Raw genomic sequence first — 12,798 nt, forward strand, 5'->3', positions numbered from 1 at the left:
TGGAGACCCCCTGGGTCAGATCCTGTGAGCCCTGGAGATCCTGGAGACCCCCATCCTGGATCCTGTGAGCCCTGGAGATCCTGGAGACCCCCTGGGTCAGATCCTGGGAGCCCTGGAGTTCCTGGAGACCCCCATCCCTGGATCCTGGGAGCCCTGGAGACCCCCTGGGTCAGATCCCGTGAGCCCTGGAGATCCTGGAGACCCCCTGGCTCAGATTCTGGTAGCCCTGGAGATCCCAGAGACCCCCATCCCTGGATCCTGGGAGCCCTGGAGATCCTGGAGACCCCCTGGGTCAGATCCTGGGAGCCCTGGAGATCCTGGAGACCCCCATCCCTGGATCCTGGGAGCCCTGGAGTTCCTGGAGACCCCCATCCCTGGTTCCTGGGAGCCCTAGAGATCCTGGAGACCCCCTGGGTCAGATCCTGGGAGCCCTGGAGACCCCCTGGGTCAGATCCTGTGAGCCCTGGAGATCCTGGAGCCCCCCCATCCCTGGATCCTGGGAGCCCTGGAGACCCCCTGGGTCAGATCCTGGGAGCCCTGGAGATCCTGGGACCCCCATCCTGGATCCTGTGAGCCCTGGAGATCCTGGAGACCCCCTGGGTCGGATCCTGGGAACCCTGGAGATCCCAGAGACCCCCTGGGTCAGATCCTGTGAGCCCTGGAGATCCTGGAGACCCCCTGGGTCAGATCCTGTGAGCCCTGGAGATCCTGGAGACCCCCATCCTGGATCCTGTGAGCCCTGGAGATCCTGGAGACCCCCTGGGTCAGATCCTGGGAGCCCTGGAGTTCCTGGAGACCCCCATCCCTGGATCCTGGGAGCCCTGGAGACCCCCTGGGTCAGATCCCGTGAGCCCTGGAGATCCTGGAGACCCCCTGGCTCAGATTCTGGTAGCCCTGGAGATCCCAGAGACCCCCATCCCTGGATCCTGGGAGCCCTGGAGATCCTGGAGACCCCCTGGGTCAGATCCTGGGAGCCCTGGAGATCCTGGAGACCCCCATCCCTGGATCCTGGGAGCCCTGGAGTTCCTGGAGCCCCCCATCCCTGGTTCCTGGGAGCCCTAGAGATCCTGGAGACCCCCTGGATCAGATCCTGGGAGCCCTGGAGACCCCCTGGGTCAAATCCTGTGAGCCCTGGAGATCCTGGAGACCCCCATCCCTGGTTCCTGGGAGCCCTGGAGACCCCCTGGGTCAGATCCTGGGAGCCCTGGAGATCCTGGAGACCCCCATCCCTGGATCCTGGGAGCCCTGGAGCCCCCCCAACTCCATCCACAGCAATACTGGAGGGGGGTCCCTCCCCACCACTGTGGCCCCCCGGGCACTGCCACGTCTTCCTGCCCTTCCCTGCCCGGCTCCCTCTGGATGGGGGGCACACGGGGGGCACACGGGGGGCACACCCAGCCCCGTTTGGGGTCTCTGGGATGAGGGGAAGGGGCTGCACCCCGACCCAGATCCCTGGGCTGGCACAATCCTGGGAACAGGATGGATCCTGACCCCCCTCACTGCTGCTTCCAACCCCCCCAGTGCTGATCAGGGGGGTCCTGCCCCCCCCCGAGCCCCCCCTCGTGAATGTGACCGTGTGTCCCCCCCCCTCACACACACATTGTACATAAACTTATTTTTAAATAAAGTTCTTTGCTCCTCACACCCTCCGGGGTTTGACACCTCTTTGTCTGCACGGGGGGGGGCACAGGAGGGTCCTGAGTAAATTTAAATTAGAAATAAATGCACAGGAGGGTCCTGAGTAAATTTGAATTAAAAGTAAGGGCAGAGGAGGGTCCTGAGTAAATTTAAATTAGAAATAAATGCACAGAACGGTCCTGAGTAAATTTGAATTAAAAGTAAGGGCAGAGGAGGGTCCTGAGTAAATTTAAATTAGAAATAAATGCACAGAACGGTCCTGAGTAAATTTAAATTAGAGGTAAAGGCATAGGATGGTCCTGAGTAAATTTAAATTAAAATTAAAGGCAGAGGAGGGTCCTGAGTAAATTTGAATTAAAAGTAAAGGCAGAGGTGTTTGACACCTCTTTATCTGCATGGGGAGGGACTGGGGGGGACACTGGGACTGGGGGGGGGCCCATCTGGAAGGAGATCCCGGTTTTTTTCCCCCCCTTTATCCCGAGGGGAAGCCCAGTGTGGTCCTGGTTCTGCTGGTGGGACCCCCCAGGCTGGGGTTTTGGGGGTCTGGGGTGGGATTGGGGTGGGATTGGGGGGGGATTGGGGTGGGATTGGGGTGGGATTGGGGACCCCCATCCTGCACCTGGGAGAACAAGCACAGCACCTGGTTTGGGGAGGGGGGATTTTGGTGGTCTGGGGGCTCTGGGGTGGGATTGGGGACCCCCATCCTGCACTGGGAGAGCAAATACAGCACCTGGTTGAGTAGGGGGTGATTTGGGGGGTCTGGGGGCTCTGGGGGGGTCATCCTTCACTGGGAGAACAAACACAGTACCTGGTTTGGGGAGGGGGGGATTTGAAGAGGGTCAGGGGGCTCTGGGGACTCTGGGGGGCTCATCCTGCACCTGGGAGAACAAGCACAACACCTGGTTTGGGGAGGGAGGATTTGGGGGCATCTGAGGTTTATTTTTGGGGTGCTTTTTTGTGGTAATTTGGGGCGATTTGGGGTTCCTGCAGCGCCCCCCTCAGGCCAAGAGGACTCTCTGCAGCTGTTCCACTCAGGATTTATTTTTGGGGTGAATTTTTGGGGTAATTTGGGGCGATTTCGAGTTTCTGCAGCACCCCCGTCAGGCCCGGAGGACTCTCTGCAGCTGCTCCACTCGGGGGTTATTTTTGGATGTATTTTTAAGTGCATTTTTGGGTGAATTTCTGGGGTAATTTGGGGTGGTTTCGGTTTCCTGCAGCGCCCCCCTCAGTGCTGAACGGGGGGTCCTGCCCCCCCTGGCCCCCCTCGTGAATGTGACCGTGTGTCCCCCCCCCTCACACACACACATTGTACATAAACTTATTTTTAAATAAAGTTCTTTGCTCCTCACTCCCTCCAGGGGGTTTGACACCTCTTTGTCTGCACGGGGGGGGGGGTACAGGAGGGTCCTGAGTAAATTTAAATTAAAAGTAAAGGCAGAGGAGGGTCCTGAGTAAATTTGAATTAGAAATAAATGCACAGGAGGGTCCTGAGTAAATTTGAATTAAAAGTAAAGGCACAGGATGGTCCTGAGTAAATTTAAATTAGAAATAAATGCACAGGAGGGTCCTGAGTAAATTTAAATTAAAAGTAAAGGCACAGGATGGTCCTGAGTAAATTTAAATTAAAATTAAAGGCAGAGGAGGGTCCTGAGTAAATTTGAATTAAAAGTAAAGGCAGAGGGGTTTGACACCTCTTTATCTGCATGAGGGGGTCTGGGGGGGTCATTGGGGCTGGGGGGGGGGGCCCTCTGGAAGGAGATCCTGGGTTTTTCCCCCCCCTTTATCCCGAGGGGAAGACCAGTGTGGTCCTGGTTCTGCTGGTGGGACCCCCCAGGCTGGGGTTTTTGGGGTCTGGGGTGGGACTGGGGGGGGATTGGGGTGGGATTGGGGACCAGCATCCTGCACCTGGGAGAGCAAACACAGCACCTGGTTTGGGGAGGGGGAATTTGGGGGGTCTGGGGGCTCTGGGGTGGGATTGGGGACCCCCATCCTGCACTAGGAGAACAAACACATCACCTGGTTTAGGGAAGGGGGCTTTGGGGGCACTGGGGTGGGATTGGGGTGGGATTGGGGACCCCCATCCTGCACCTGGGAGAACAAACACATCACCTGGTTTGAGGTGTAGGGGGGATTTGGAGGGTCTGGGGGCTCTGGGGGACTCATCCTGCACTGGGAGAACAAACACAGCACCTGGTTTGGGGGTTGAGGGTCCCAAGCTGAAGGGTTTTTGGGGGGAAGAATCCAACCCGAACCCCCCTCCCCCTGAATTTGGGAGGCTGGGTGTCCTGGTTAGAACAGCTGGGACCGATTCATCCCCGGGTGGGTGCAGCCCAAAACTGGGCATTCCACGGCCTTCCAGGCCATTGTCCCAAAAACTGTTGTCAGGAGAGGCCTGGGAGGTGGGGAGGGGGATGTTCCTGAGCACCCCCCCTACCCTTTTATGGACTGAGCAGCCTCAGACCCTTTTATGGAATTCCCCGCTCTGAGGGGAGGGACTGATCATCCTTTTATGGAATTCCCTCTTTAAGAGGGGAGGAACTGATCATCCTTTTATGGAATTCCCCGCTCTGAGGGGAGGGACTGATCATCCTTTTATGGAATTCCCCGCTCTGAGGGGAGGACTGATCATCCTTTTATGGAATTCCCTCTTTAAGAGGGGAGGACTGATCATCCTTTTATGGAATTCCCCGCTCTGAGGGGAGGGACTGATCATCCTTTTATGGAATTCCCCGCTCTGAGGGGAGGGACTGATCATCCTTTTATGGAATTCCCCGCTCTGAGGGGAGGGACTGATCATCCTTTTATGGAATTCCCCGCTCTGAGGGGAGGACTGACCATTCCTGCCTGACCTGGAGAATATATAAACCTGGGGTTTCGGGACCTTTCCACCACTGGTGGGATCCAGGAGAGGACTGCAGCTCCCCGCTCTCAACCGGACTGAGACCACCCCCCTCAGCTGGACTGCGACCACCACTCCTGCCCAGACTGCAGCAGCTCTGCCACCAGCAGGTTTTTTTCCTCTCTCCCTTTACTTTGGACTCAGGGGGGGGGCCCAAGGAAAACCACTTTGTTCCTGCCCCAGGGTGCTGGGGGGGCTGGAGCTCACCTGTCCCACAACCCCCTCACCTGTCCCACAGCCCCCTCACCTGTCCTATAGCCCCAACATCTGTCCCACAACCCCCTCACCTGTCCTATAGCCCCCTCACCTGTCCCACAGCCCCCACACCTGTCCCACAGCCCCCTCACCTGTCCTATAGTCCCCACACCTGTCCCACAGTCCCCTCACCTGTCCCACAACCCCCACACCTGTCCCACAGCCCCCTCACCTGTCCCACAACCCCCACACCTATCCCACAGCCCCCTCACCTGTCCCACAGCCCCTCACCTGTCCCTCAGCCCCTCACCTGTCCCACAGCCCCCTCAGCTGTCCTATAGCCCCACACCTGTCCCACAGCCCCCACACCTGTCCCACAGCCCCCAGCCCTGCCCTGAGCTCTGCCCTGCCCCACCTGGCCGGGCTCAACCCCAGGGCCTTCAGGTAATTCACATGTTCCCCCCCATCTCAGGGTTCTGCAGGGGGTGCTGCAGAGCTCCCCCTGTCCCTCCCCTGTCCCTCCCCTGTCCCTGTCCCTTCCCTGCCCCTCCCCTGTCCCTCCCTCTGTCCCTCCCCTGTCCCACCCCTGTCCCCCACCTGTCCCTCCCCTGTCCCTCCCCTGTCCCTGTCCCCCGGGGCAGCCCCTGAGCTGTCCCTGTCCCTCCCCTGTCCCACCCCTGTCCCACCCCTGTCCCTCCCCTGTCCCTCCCCTGTCCCTCCCCCGTCCCTGTCCCCCGGGGCAGCCCCTGAGCTGTCCCTGTCCCTCCCCTGTCCCTCCCCTGTCCCCCCCCTGTCCCTGTCCCCCGGGGCAGCCCCTGAGCTGTCCCTGTCCCTCCCCTGTCCCTCCCCTGTCCCCCCCCTGTCCCTGTCCCCCGGGGCAGCCCCTGAGCTGTCCCTGTCCCTCCCCTGTCCCCCACCTGTCCCTCCCCTGTCCCTCCCCTGTCCCCCCCCTGTCCCTGTCCCCCGGGGCAGCCCCTGAGGTGTCCCTGTCCCCCCCTGTCCCTCCCCTGTCCCACCCCTGTCCCTCCCCCGTCCCCCCCCTGTCCCTGTCCCCCGGGGCAGCCCCTGAGCTGTCCCTGCCCCTGCCCAGGCTCCTGCAGGCCGAGCGGCGGCTGCTCCAAAACGCCGTCAGGAACGTCCTGGACGGGGAGCTCCTGGGCAGGTTCCTGTCCCTGAGCGCCGTGGAGAGAGGGGAGCTGGCCAAGAAAATCGGGACCACCCCGGACATCGTGCGTGGGGAGGGGACAGGGACAGGGCTGGGACAGGGACAGGGACAGGGGTGGGGCTGGGACAGGGGGAGCTGGGCAAGAAACTCGGGAACACCCCGGACATCGTATGTGAGGAGGGGACAGGGACAGGGACAGGGACTGGTGTGGGATGGGGGAGCTGGGCAAGAAACTCGGGACCACCCCGGATATTGTCTGTGGGGAAGGGACAGGGACAGGGACTGGGACACCTGTGGGGATGGGGGAGCTGGCAAGAAAATCGGGACAACACCAGATATCGTCCGTGGGGAGGGGACAGGGACTGGGGTGGGACAGGGCTGGGACACCTGTGGGGATGGGGGAGCTGGCAAGAAAATCGGGACAACCCTGGACATCGTCCGTGGGGAGGGGACAGGGACAGGACAGGGACAGGGACAGGGGGAGCTGGGCAAGAAAATCTGAACAACCCCCAACATCGTCTGTGGGTTGGGGACAGGGACTGGGGTGGGACAGGACTGGGACACCTGTGGGGATGGGGGAGCTGGGCAAGGACGTGGGGAGGGGACAGGGACAGGGGTGGGGCTGGGACAGGGGGAGCTGGGCAAGAAAATTGGGACAACACCAAATATCGTATGTGGGGAGGGGACAGGGACAGGGATAGGGACAGGGACAGGGACAGGGACAGGGACAGGGACAGGGACAGGGACAGGGACAGGGACAGGGGTGAGACAGGGACAGGGGGAGCTGGCCAAGAAAATTGGGACCACCCCGGACATCGTATGTGGGGAGGGGACAGGGACAGGGACAGAGACAGGGACAGGGGTGGGATGGGGGAGCTGGCAAAGAAAATCGGTACAACCCCAGATATTGTCCATGGGGAGGGGACAGGGCAGGGACAGGGGGAACTGGGCAAGAAAATTGGGACCACCCTGGATATCGTATGTGGGGAGGGGACAGGGACAGGGACAGGGACTGGTGTGGGATGGGGGAGCTGGCCAAGAAAATGGGCACCACCTCCGACACCGTCTGTGGGGAGGCGACAGGGATGGGACAGGGGTGGGGCTGGGACAGGAGTGGGGCTGGGACAGGGGGAGCTGGCCCAGAAACTCGGGAGCACCCTGGCCATGGTGGTCCCACCCGGGACAGGTTTGGGGTCGGACAGGTTTGGGGTCGGACAGGTTTGGGGTCGGACAGGTTTGGGAAGCAAGTGTAGGATTGGGATTGGGGGTGGGCTGGGGCAGGTGATGATCCCTGACCCCCCCTCCCGCCCCAGAGATCCTGGACGATCTCCTGGAGATCTGAGGGGCTTCGGGGCCCCCAATCCCCCCCCTCTCCCACCCCAAAATCCCCCCAAAGTGCACATTTGGAATAAAACCCAAACCCCCACGGTCGTTCCCGGGGTGTCCGTGGGTCACAGGGGGTTCGTTGGCGCTCGGGGGGCGGCACTTGGGGGGTTTTGGAAGAGGTTTGGGGGGGCTTTTTCAGTGTATTTTTGGGGCAATTTGAGGCGATTTGGGGTTCCTGCAGCGCCCCCCTCAGGCCCGGAGGACTCTCTGCAGCTGCTCCACTCGGGATTTATTTTTGGGGTGAATTTTTGGGGTATTTTTAGGCAATTTCAGGATTCTGAAGCACCCCCCTCAGGCTCGAAGTTCTCTCTGCAGCTGCTCCACTCGGGGGTTATTTTTGGGGTGTATTTTGGGGGTGAATTTTGGGGTCATTTGGGACGAGTTTGGGTTCCTGCATTGCCCCCCTCAGGCCTGGAGCACTCTCTGCAGCTGCTCCAATCAGGGTTTATTTTTGGATGTATTTTTAAGTGTATTTTTTGGGTGAGTTTTTGGGGTAATTTGGGGCGGTTTCGGTTTCCTGCAGCGCCCGCCTCAGTGCTGAACGGGGGGTCCTGCTCCCCCGGGCCCACCCCTCGTGAATGTGACCGTGTGTCCCCCCCCCTCACACACACATTGTACATAAACTTATTTTTAAATAAAGTTCTTTGCTCCTCACTCCCTCCGGGGTTTGACACCTCTTTGTCTGCACGGGGGGGGGGGTACAGGAGGGTCCTGAGTAAATTTAAATTAAAATAAAATGCAGAGGAGGGTCCTGAGTAAATTTAAATTAAAAGTAAAGGCAGAGGATGGTCCTGAGTAAATTTAAATATGAAATAAATACACAGGAGGGTCCTGAGTGAATTTAAATTAAAATGAAATGCACAGGATGGTCCTGAGTGAATTTAAATTAGAAATAAATGCACAGGAGGGTCCTGAGTAAATTTAAATTAAAAGTAAAGGCACAGGATGGTCCTGAGTAAACTTAAATTAGAGGTAAAGGCACAGGAGGGTCCTGAGTAAATTTAAATTAAAATTAAAGGCAGAGGAGGGTCCTGAGTAAACTTGGGGGCTCTGGGGTGGGAATGGGGTGGGACTGGGGACCCCCATCCTGCACTGGGAGAACAAACACAGCACCTGGTTTGGGGTGGGGGGGATTTGGGGGGTTGAGGGTCCCAAACTGAAGGGTTTTTGGGGGGGAAGAATCCAACCCGAACCCCCCTCCCCCTGAATTTGGGAGGCTGGGTGTCCTGGTTAGAACAGCTGGGACCGATTCATCCCCGGGTGGGTGCAGCCCAAAACTGGGCATTCCACGGCCTTCCAGGCCATTGTCCCAAAAACTGTTGTCAGGAGAGGCCTGGGAGGTGGGGAGGGGGATGTTCCTGAGCACCCCCCCTACCCTTTTATGGACTGAGCAGCCTCAGACCCTTTTATGGAATTCCCCCGCTCTGAGGGGAGGGACTGATCATCCTTTTATGGAATTCCCTGCTCTGAGGGGAGGGACTGATCATCCTTTTATGGAATTCCCTCTTTAAGAGGGGAGGACTGATCATCCTTTTATGGAATTCCCCGCTCTGAGGGGTGGGACTGATCATCCTTTTATGGAATTCCCTGCTCTGAGGGGAGGGACTGATCATCCTTTTATGGAATTCCCCGCTCTGAGGGGAGGACTGATCATCCTTTTATGGAATTCCCTGCTCTGAGGGGAGGGACTGATCATCCTTTTATGGAATTCCCTGCTCTGAGGGGAGGGACTGACCATCCTTTTATGGAATTCCCCGCTCTGAGGGGAGGACTGACCATTCCTGCCTGACCTGGAGAATATATAAACCTGGGGTTTCGGGACCTTTCCACCACTGGTGGGATCCAGGAGAGGACTGCAGCTCCCCGCTCTCAACCGGACTGAGACCACCCCCCTCAGCTGGACTGCGACCACCACTCCTGCCCAGACTGCAGCAGCTCTGCCACCAGCAGGTTTTTTTCCTCTCTCCCTTTACTTTGGACTCAGGGGGGGGGCCCAAGGAAAACCACTTTGTTCCTGCCCCAGGGTGCTGGGGGGGCTGGAGCTCACCTGTCCCACAACCCCCTCACCTGTCCCACAGCCCCCTCACCTGTCCTATAGCCCCAACATCTGTCCCACAACCCCCTCACCTGTCCTATAGCCCCCTCACCTGTCCCACAGCCCCCACACCTGTCCCACAGCCCCCTCACCTGTCCTATAGTCCCCACACCTGTCCCACAGTCCCCTCACCTGTCCCACAACCCCCACACCTGTCCCACAGCCCCCTCACCTGTCCCACAGCCCCTCACCTGTCCCTCAGCCCCTCACCTGTCCCACAGCCCCCTCAGCTGTCCTATAGCCCCACACCTGTCCCACAGCACCCACACCTGTCCTATAGCCCCAACATCTGTCCCACAACCCCCTCATCTGTCCCACAGTCCCCTCACCTGTCCCACATCCCCCACACCTGTCCCACAGCCCCCAGCCCTGCCCTGAGCTCTGCCCTGCCCCACCTGGCCGGGCTCAACCCCAGGGCCTTCAGGTAATTCACATGTTCCCCCCCATCTCAGGGTTCTGCAGGGGGTGCTGCAGAGCTCCCCCTGTCCCTCCCCTGTCCCTCCCCTGTCCCTGTCCCTTCCCTGCCCCTCCCCTGTCCCTCCCTCTGTCCCTCCCCTGTCCCACCCCTGTCCCCCACCTGTCCCTCTCCTGTCCCTGTCCCCCGGGGCAGCCCCTGAGCTGTCCCTGTCCCTCCCCTGTCCCCCACCTGTCCCCCACCTGTCCCTCCCCTGTCCCTGTGCCCCGGGGCAGCCCCTGAGCTGTCCCTGTCCCTCCCCTGTCCCTCCCCTGTCCCCCCCCTGTCCCTGTCCCCCGGGGCAGCCCCTGAGCTGTCCCTGTCCCTCCCCTGTCCCTCCCCTGTCCCTCCCCTGTCCCTGTCCCCCGGGGCAGCCCCTGAGCTGTCCCTGTCCCTCCCCTGTCCCTCCCCTGTCCCCCCCCTGTCCCTGTCCCCCGGGGCAGCCCCTGAGCTGTCCCTGCCCCTGCCCAGGCTCCTGCAGGCCGAGCGGCGGCTGCTCCAAAACGCCGTCAGGAACGTCCTGGACGGGGAGCTCCTGGGCAGGTTCCTGTCCCTGAGCGCCGTGGAGAGAGGGGAGCTGGCCAAGAAAATCGGGACCACCTCGGACATCGTGCGTGGGGAGGGGACAGGGACAGGGCAGGGACAGGGACAGGGACAGGGACAGGGGTGGGGCTGGAACGGGGGGAGCTGGCCCAGAAACTCGGGAACACCCCGGACATCGTATGTGAGGAGGGGACAGGGACAGGGACAGGGACTGGGGTGGGATGGGAGAGCTGGGCAAGAAACTCGGGACCACCCCAGACATCGTATGTGGGGAGGGGACAGGGACAGGGACTGGGACACCTGTGGGGATGGGAGAGCTGGGCAAGAAAATCGGGACCACCCTGGATATCATAGGTGGGGAAGGGACAGGGACAGGGCTGGGACAGGGACAGGGACAGGGGTGGGGCTGGGACAGGGGGAGCTGGCCCAGAAACTCGGGAACACCCCGGACATCGTATGTGAGGAGGGGACAGGGACAGGGACAGGGACTGGGGTGGGATGGGAGAGCTGGACAAGAAACTCGGGACAACCCCGGATATTGTCTGTGGGGAAGGGACAGGGACAGGGACTGGGACACCTGTGGGGATGGGGGAGCTGGCAAGAAAATCGGGACAACACCAGATATCGTCCGTGGGGAGGGGACAGGGACTGGGGTGGGACAGGGACAGGGGGAGCTGGGCAAGAAAATTGGGACAACCCCGGATATCGTCCGTGGGTCGGGGACAGGGACTGGGGTGGGACAGGGCTGGGACACCTGTGGGGATGGGGGAGCTGGGCAAGGACGTGGGGAGGGGACAGGGACAGGGGTGGGGCTGGGACAGGGGGAGCTGGGCAAGGAAATCGGGACAACACCAGATATCGTATGTGGGGAGGGGACAGGGACAGAGACAGGGGTTGGGTTGGGACAGGGGGAGCTGGACAAGAAATTCGGGACCACCCTGGATATCGTCTGTGGGGAGGGGACAGGGACAGGGACAGGGACTGGTGTGGGATGGGGGAGCTGGCCATGAAAAGGGGCACCACCTCCGACACCGTCTGTGGGGAGGCGACAGGGATGGGACAGGGGTGGGGCTGGGACAGGAGTGGGGCTGGGACAGGGGGAGCTGGCCCAGAAACTCGGGAGCACCCTGGCCATGGTGGTCCCACCCGGGACAGGTTTGGGGTTGGACAGGTTTGGGAAGCAAGTGTAGGACTGGGATTGGGGTGGGCTGGGGCAGGTGATGATCCCTGACCCCCCCTCCCGCCCCAGAGATCCTGGACGATCTCCTGGAGATCTGAGGGGCTTCGGGACCCCCAATTCCCCCCCTCTCCCTCCCCAAAATCCCCCCAAAGTGCACATTTGGAATACAACCCAAACCCCCACGGCCGTTCCCGGGGTGTCCGTGGGTCACAGGGGGTTCGTTGGCGCTCGGGGGGCGGCACTTGGGGGGTTTTGGAAGAGGTTTGGGGGGGGCTTTTTCAGTGTATTTTTGGGGCAATTTGAGGCGATTTGGGGTTCCTGCAGCGCCCCCCTCAGGCCCGGAGGACTCTCTGCAGCTGCTCCACTCGGGATTTATTTTTGGGGTGAATTTTTGGGGTATTTTTAGGCAATTTCAGGATTCTGAAGCACCCCCCTCAGGCTCGAAGTTCTCTCTGCAGCTGCTCCACTCGGGGGTTATTTTTGGGGTGTATTTTGGGTGTGAATTTTGGGGTCATTTGGGACGAGTTTGGGTTCCTGCATTGCCCCCCTCAGGCCCGGAGGACTCTCTGCAGCTGCTCCAATCAGGGTTTATTTTTGGATGTATTTTTAAGTGTATTTTTTGGGTGAGTTTTTGGGGTAATTTGGGGCGATTTCGGGTTCCTGCAGCGCCCCCCTCAGTGTTGAACGGGGGGTCCTGCCCCCCCCCGGGCCCCCCCTCGTGAATGTGACCGTGTGTCCCCCCCCCCCTCACACACACATTGTACATAAACTTATTTTTAAATAAAGTTCTTTGCTCCTCACACCCTACGGGGTTCCTGCAGCGCCCCCCTCAGGTCCGGAGGACTCTCTGCAGCTGTTCTATTCAGTATTTATTTTTGGGTGTATTTTTGGGGTAATTTGAGGCGTTTTCAGGATCCTGCAGCGCCCCCCTCAGGCCCGGAGGACTCTCTGCAGCTGCTCCACTCACTGTTTATTTTAGGGTGAATTTTTGGGTAATTTGGGGCAATTTCGGGATTCTGCAGCACCCCCCTCAGGCCCGGAGGACTCTCTGCAGCTGCTCCACTCACATTTTAATTTTGGGTGTATGTTTGGGGTGAATTTTTGGGGTAATTTGAGACGATTTGGGTTCCTGCAGCGCCCCCCTGAGACCCGGAGGACTCTCTGCAGCTGCCCCACTTACAGTTTATTTTTGGAGTGTATTTTTGGGGTAATTTGGAGCGATTTCGGGTTCCTGCAGCGCCCC

At 60.0% G+C, this 12,798-nt stretch overlaps 2 long non-coding RNA genes across 2 annotated transcripts; one reads left to right on the plus strand and one right to left on the minus strand.

The window, feature by feature from the left end:
* Positions 1–4,296: 4,296 nt before the first annotated feature.
* Positions 4,297–9,001, minus strand: LOC127464228 (uncharacterized). Its single transcript, XR_007901250.1, has 2 exons — positions 8,848–9,001; positions 4,297–4,427 (listed from the first exon to the last, which is right to left on the minus strand). It is a non-coding gene; the product is annotated as an uncharacterized LOC127464228 (long non-coding RNA).
* On the plus strand, positions 7,422–12,798 carry LOC127464229 (uncharacterized). The gene is made up of 3 exons (XR_007901251.1): positions 7,422–7,523; positions 11,838–11,938; positions 12,751–12,798. It is a non-coding gene; the product is annotated as an uncharacterized LOC127464229 (long non-coding RNA).

Source organism: Manacus candei, unplaced genomic scaffold (assembly GCF_025592945.1).
Source record: "Manacus candei isolate 608988 ecotype Guabito, Panama unplaced genomic scaffold, ASM2559294v1 h1tg000201l, whole genome shotgun sequence".
Lineage (NCBI taxonomy): Eukaryota > Metazoa > Chordata > Aves > Passeriformes > Pipridae > Manacus > Manacus candei.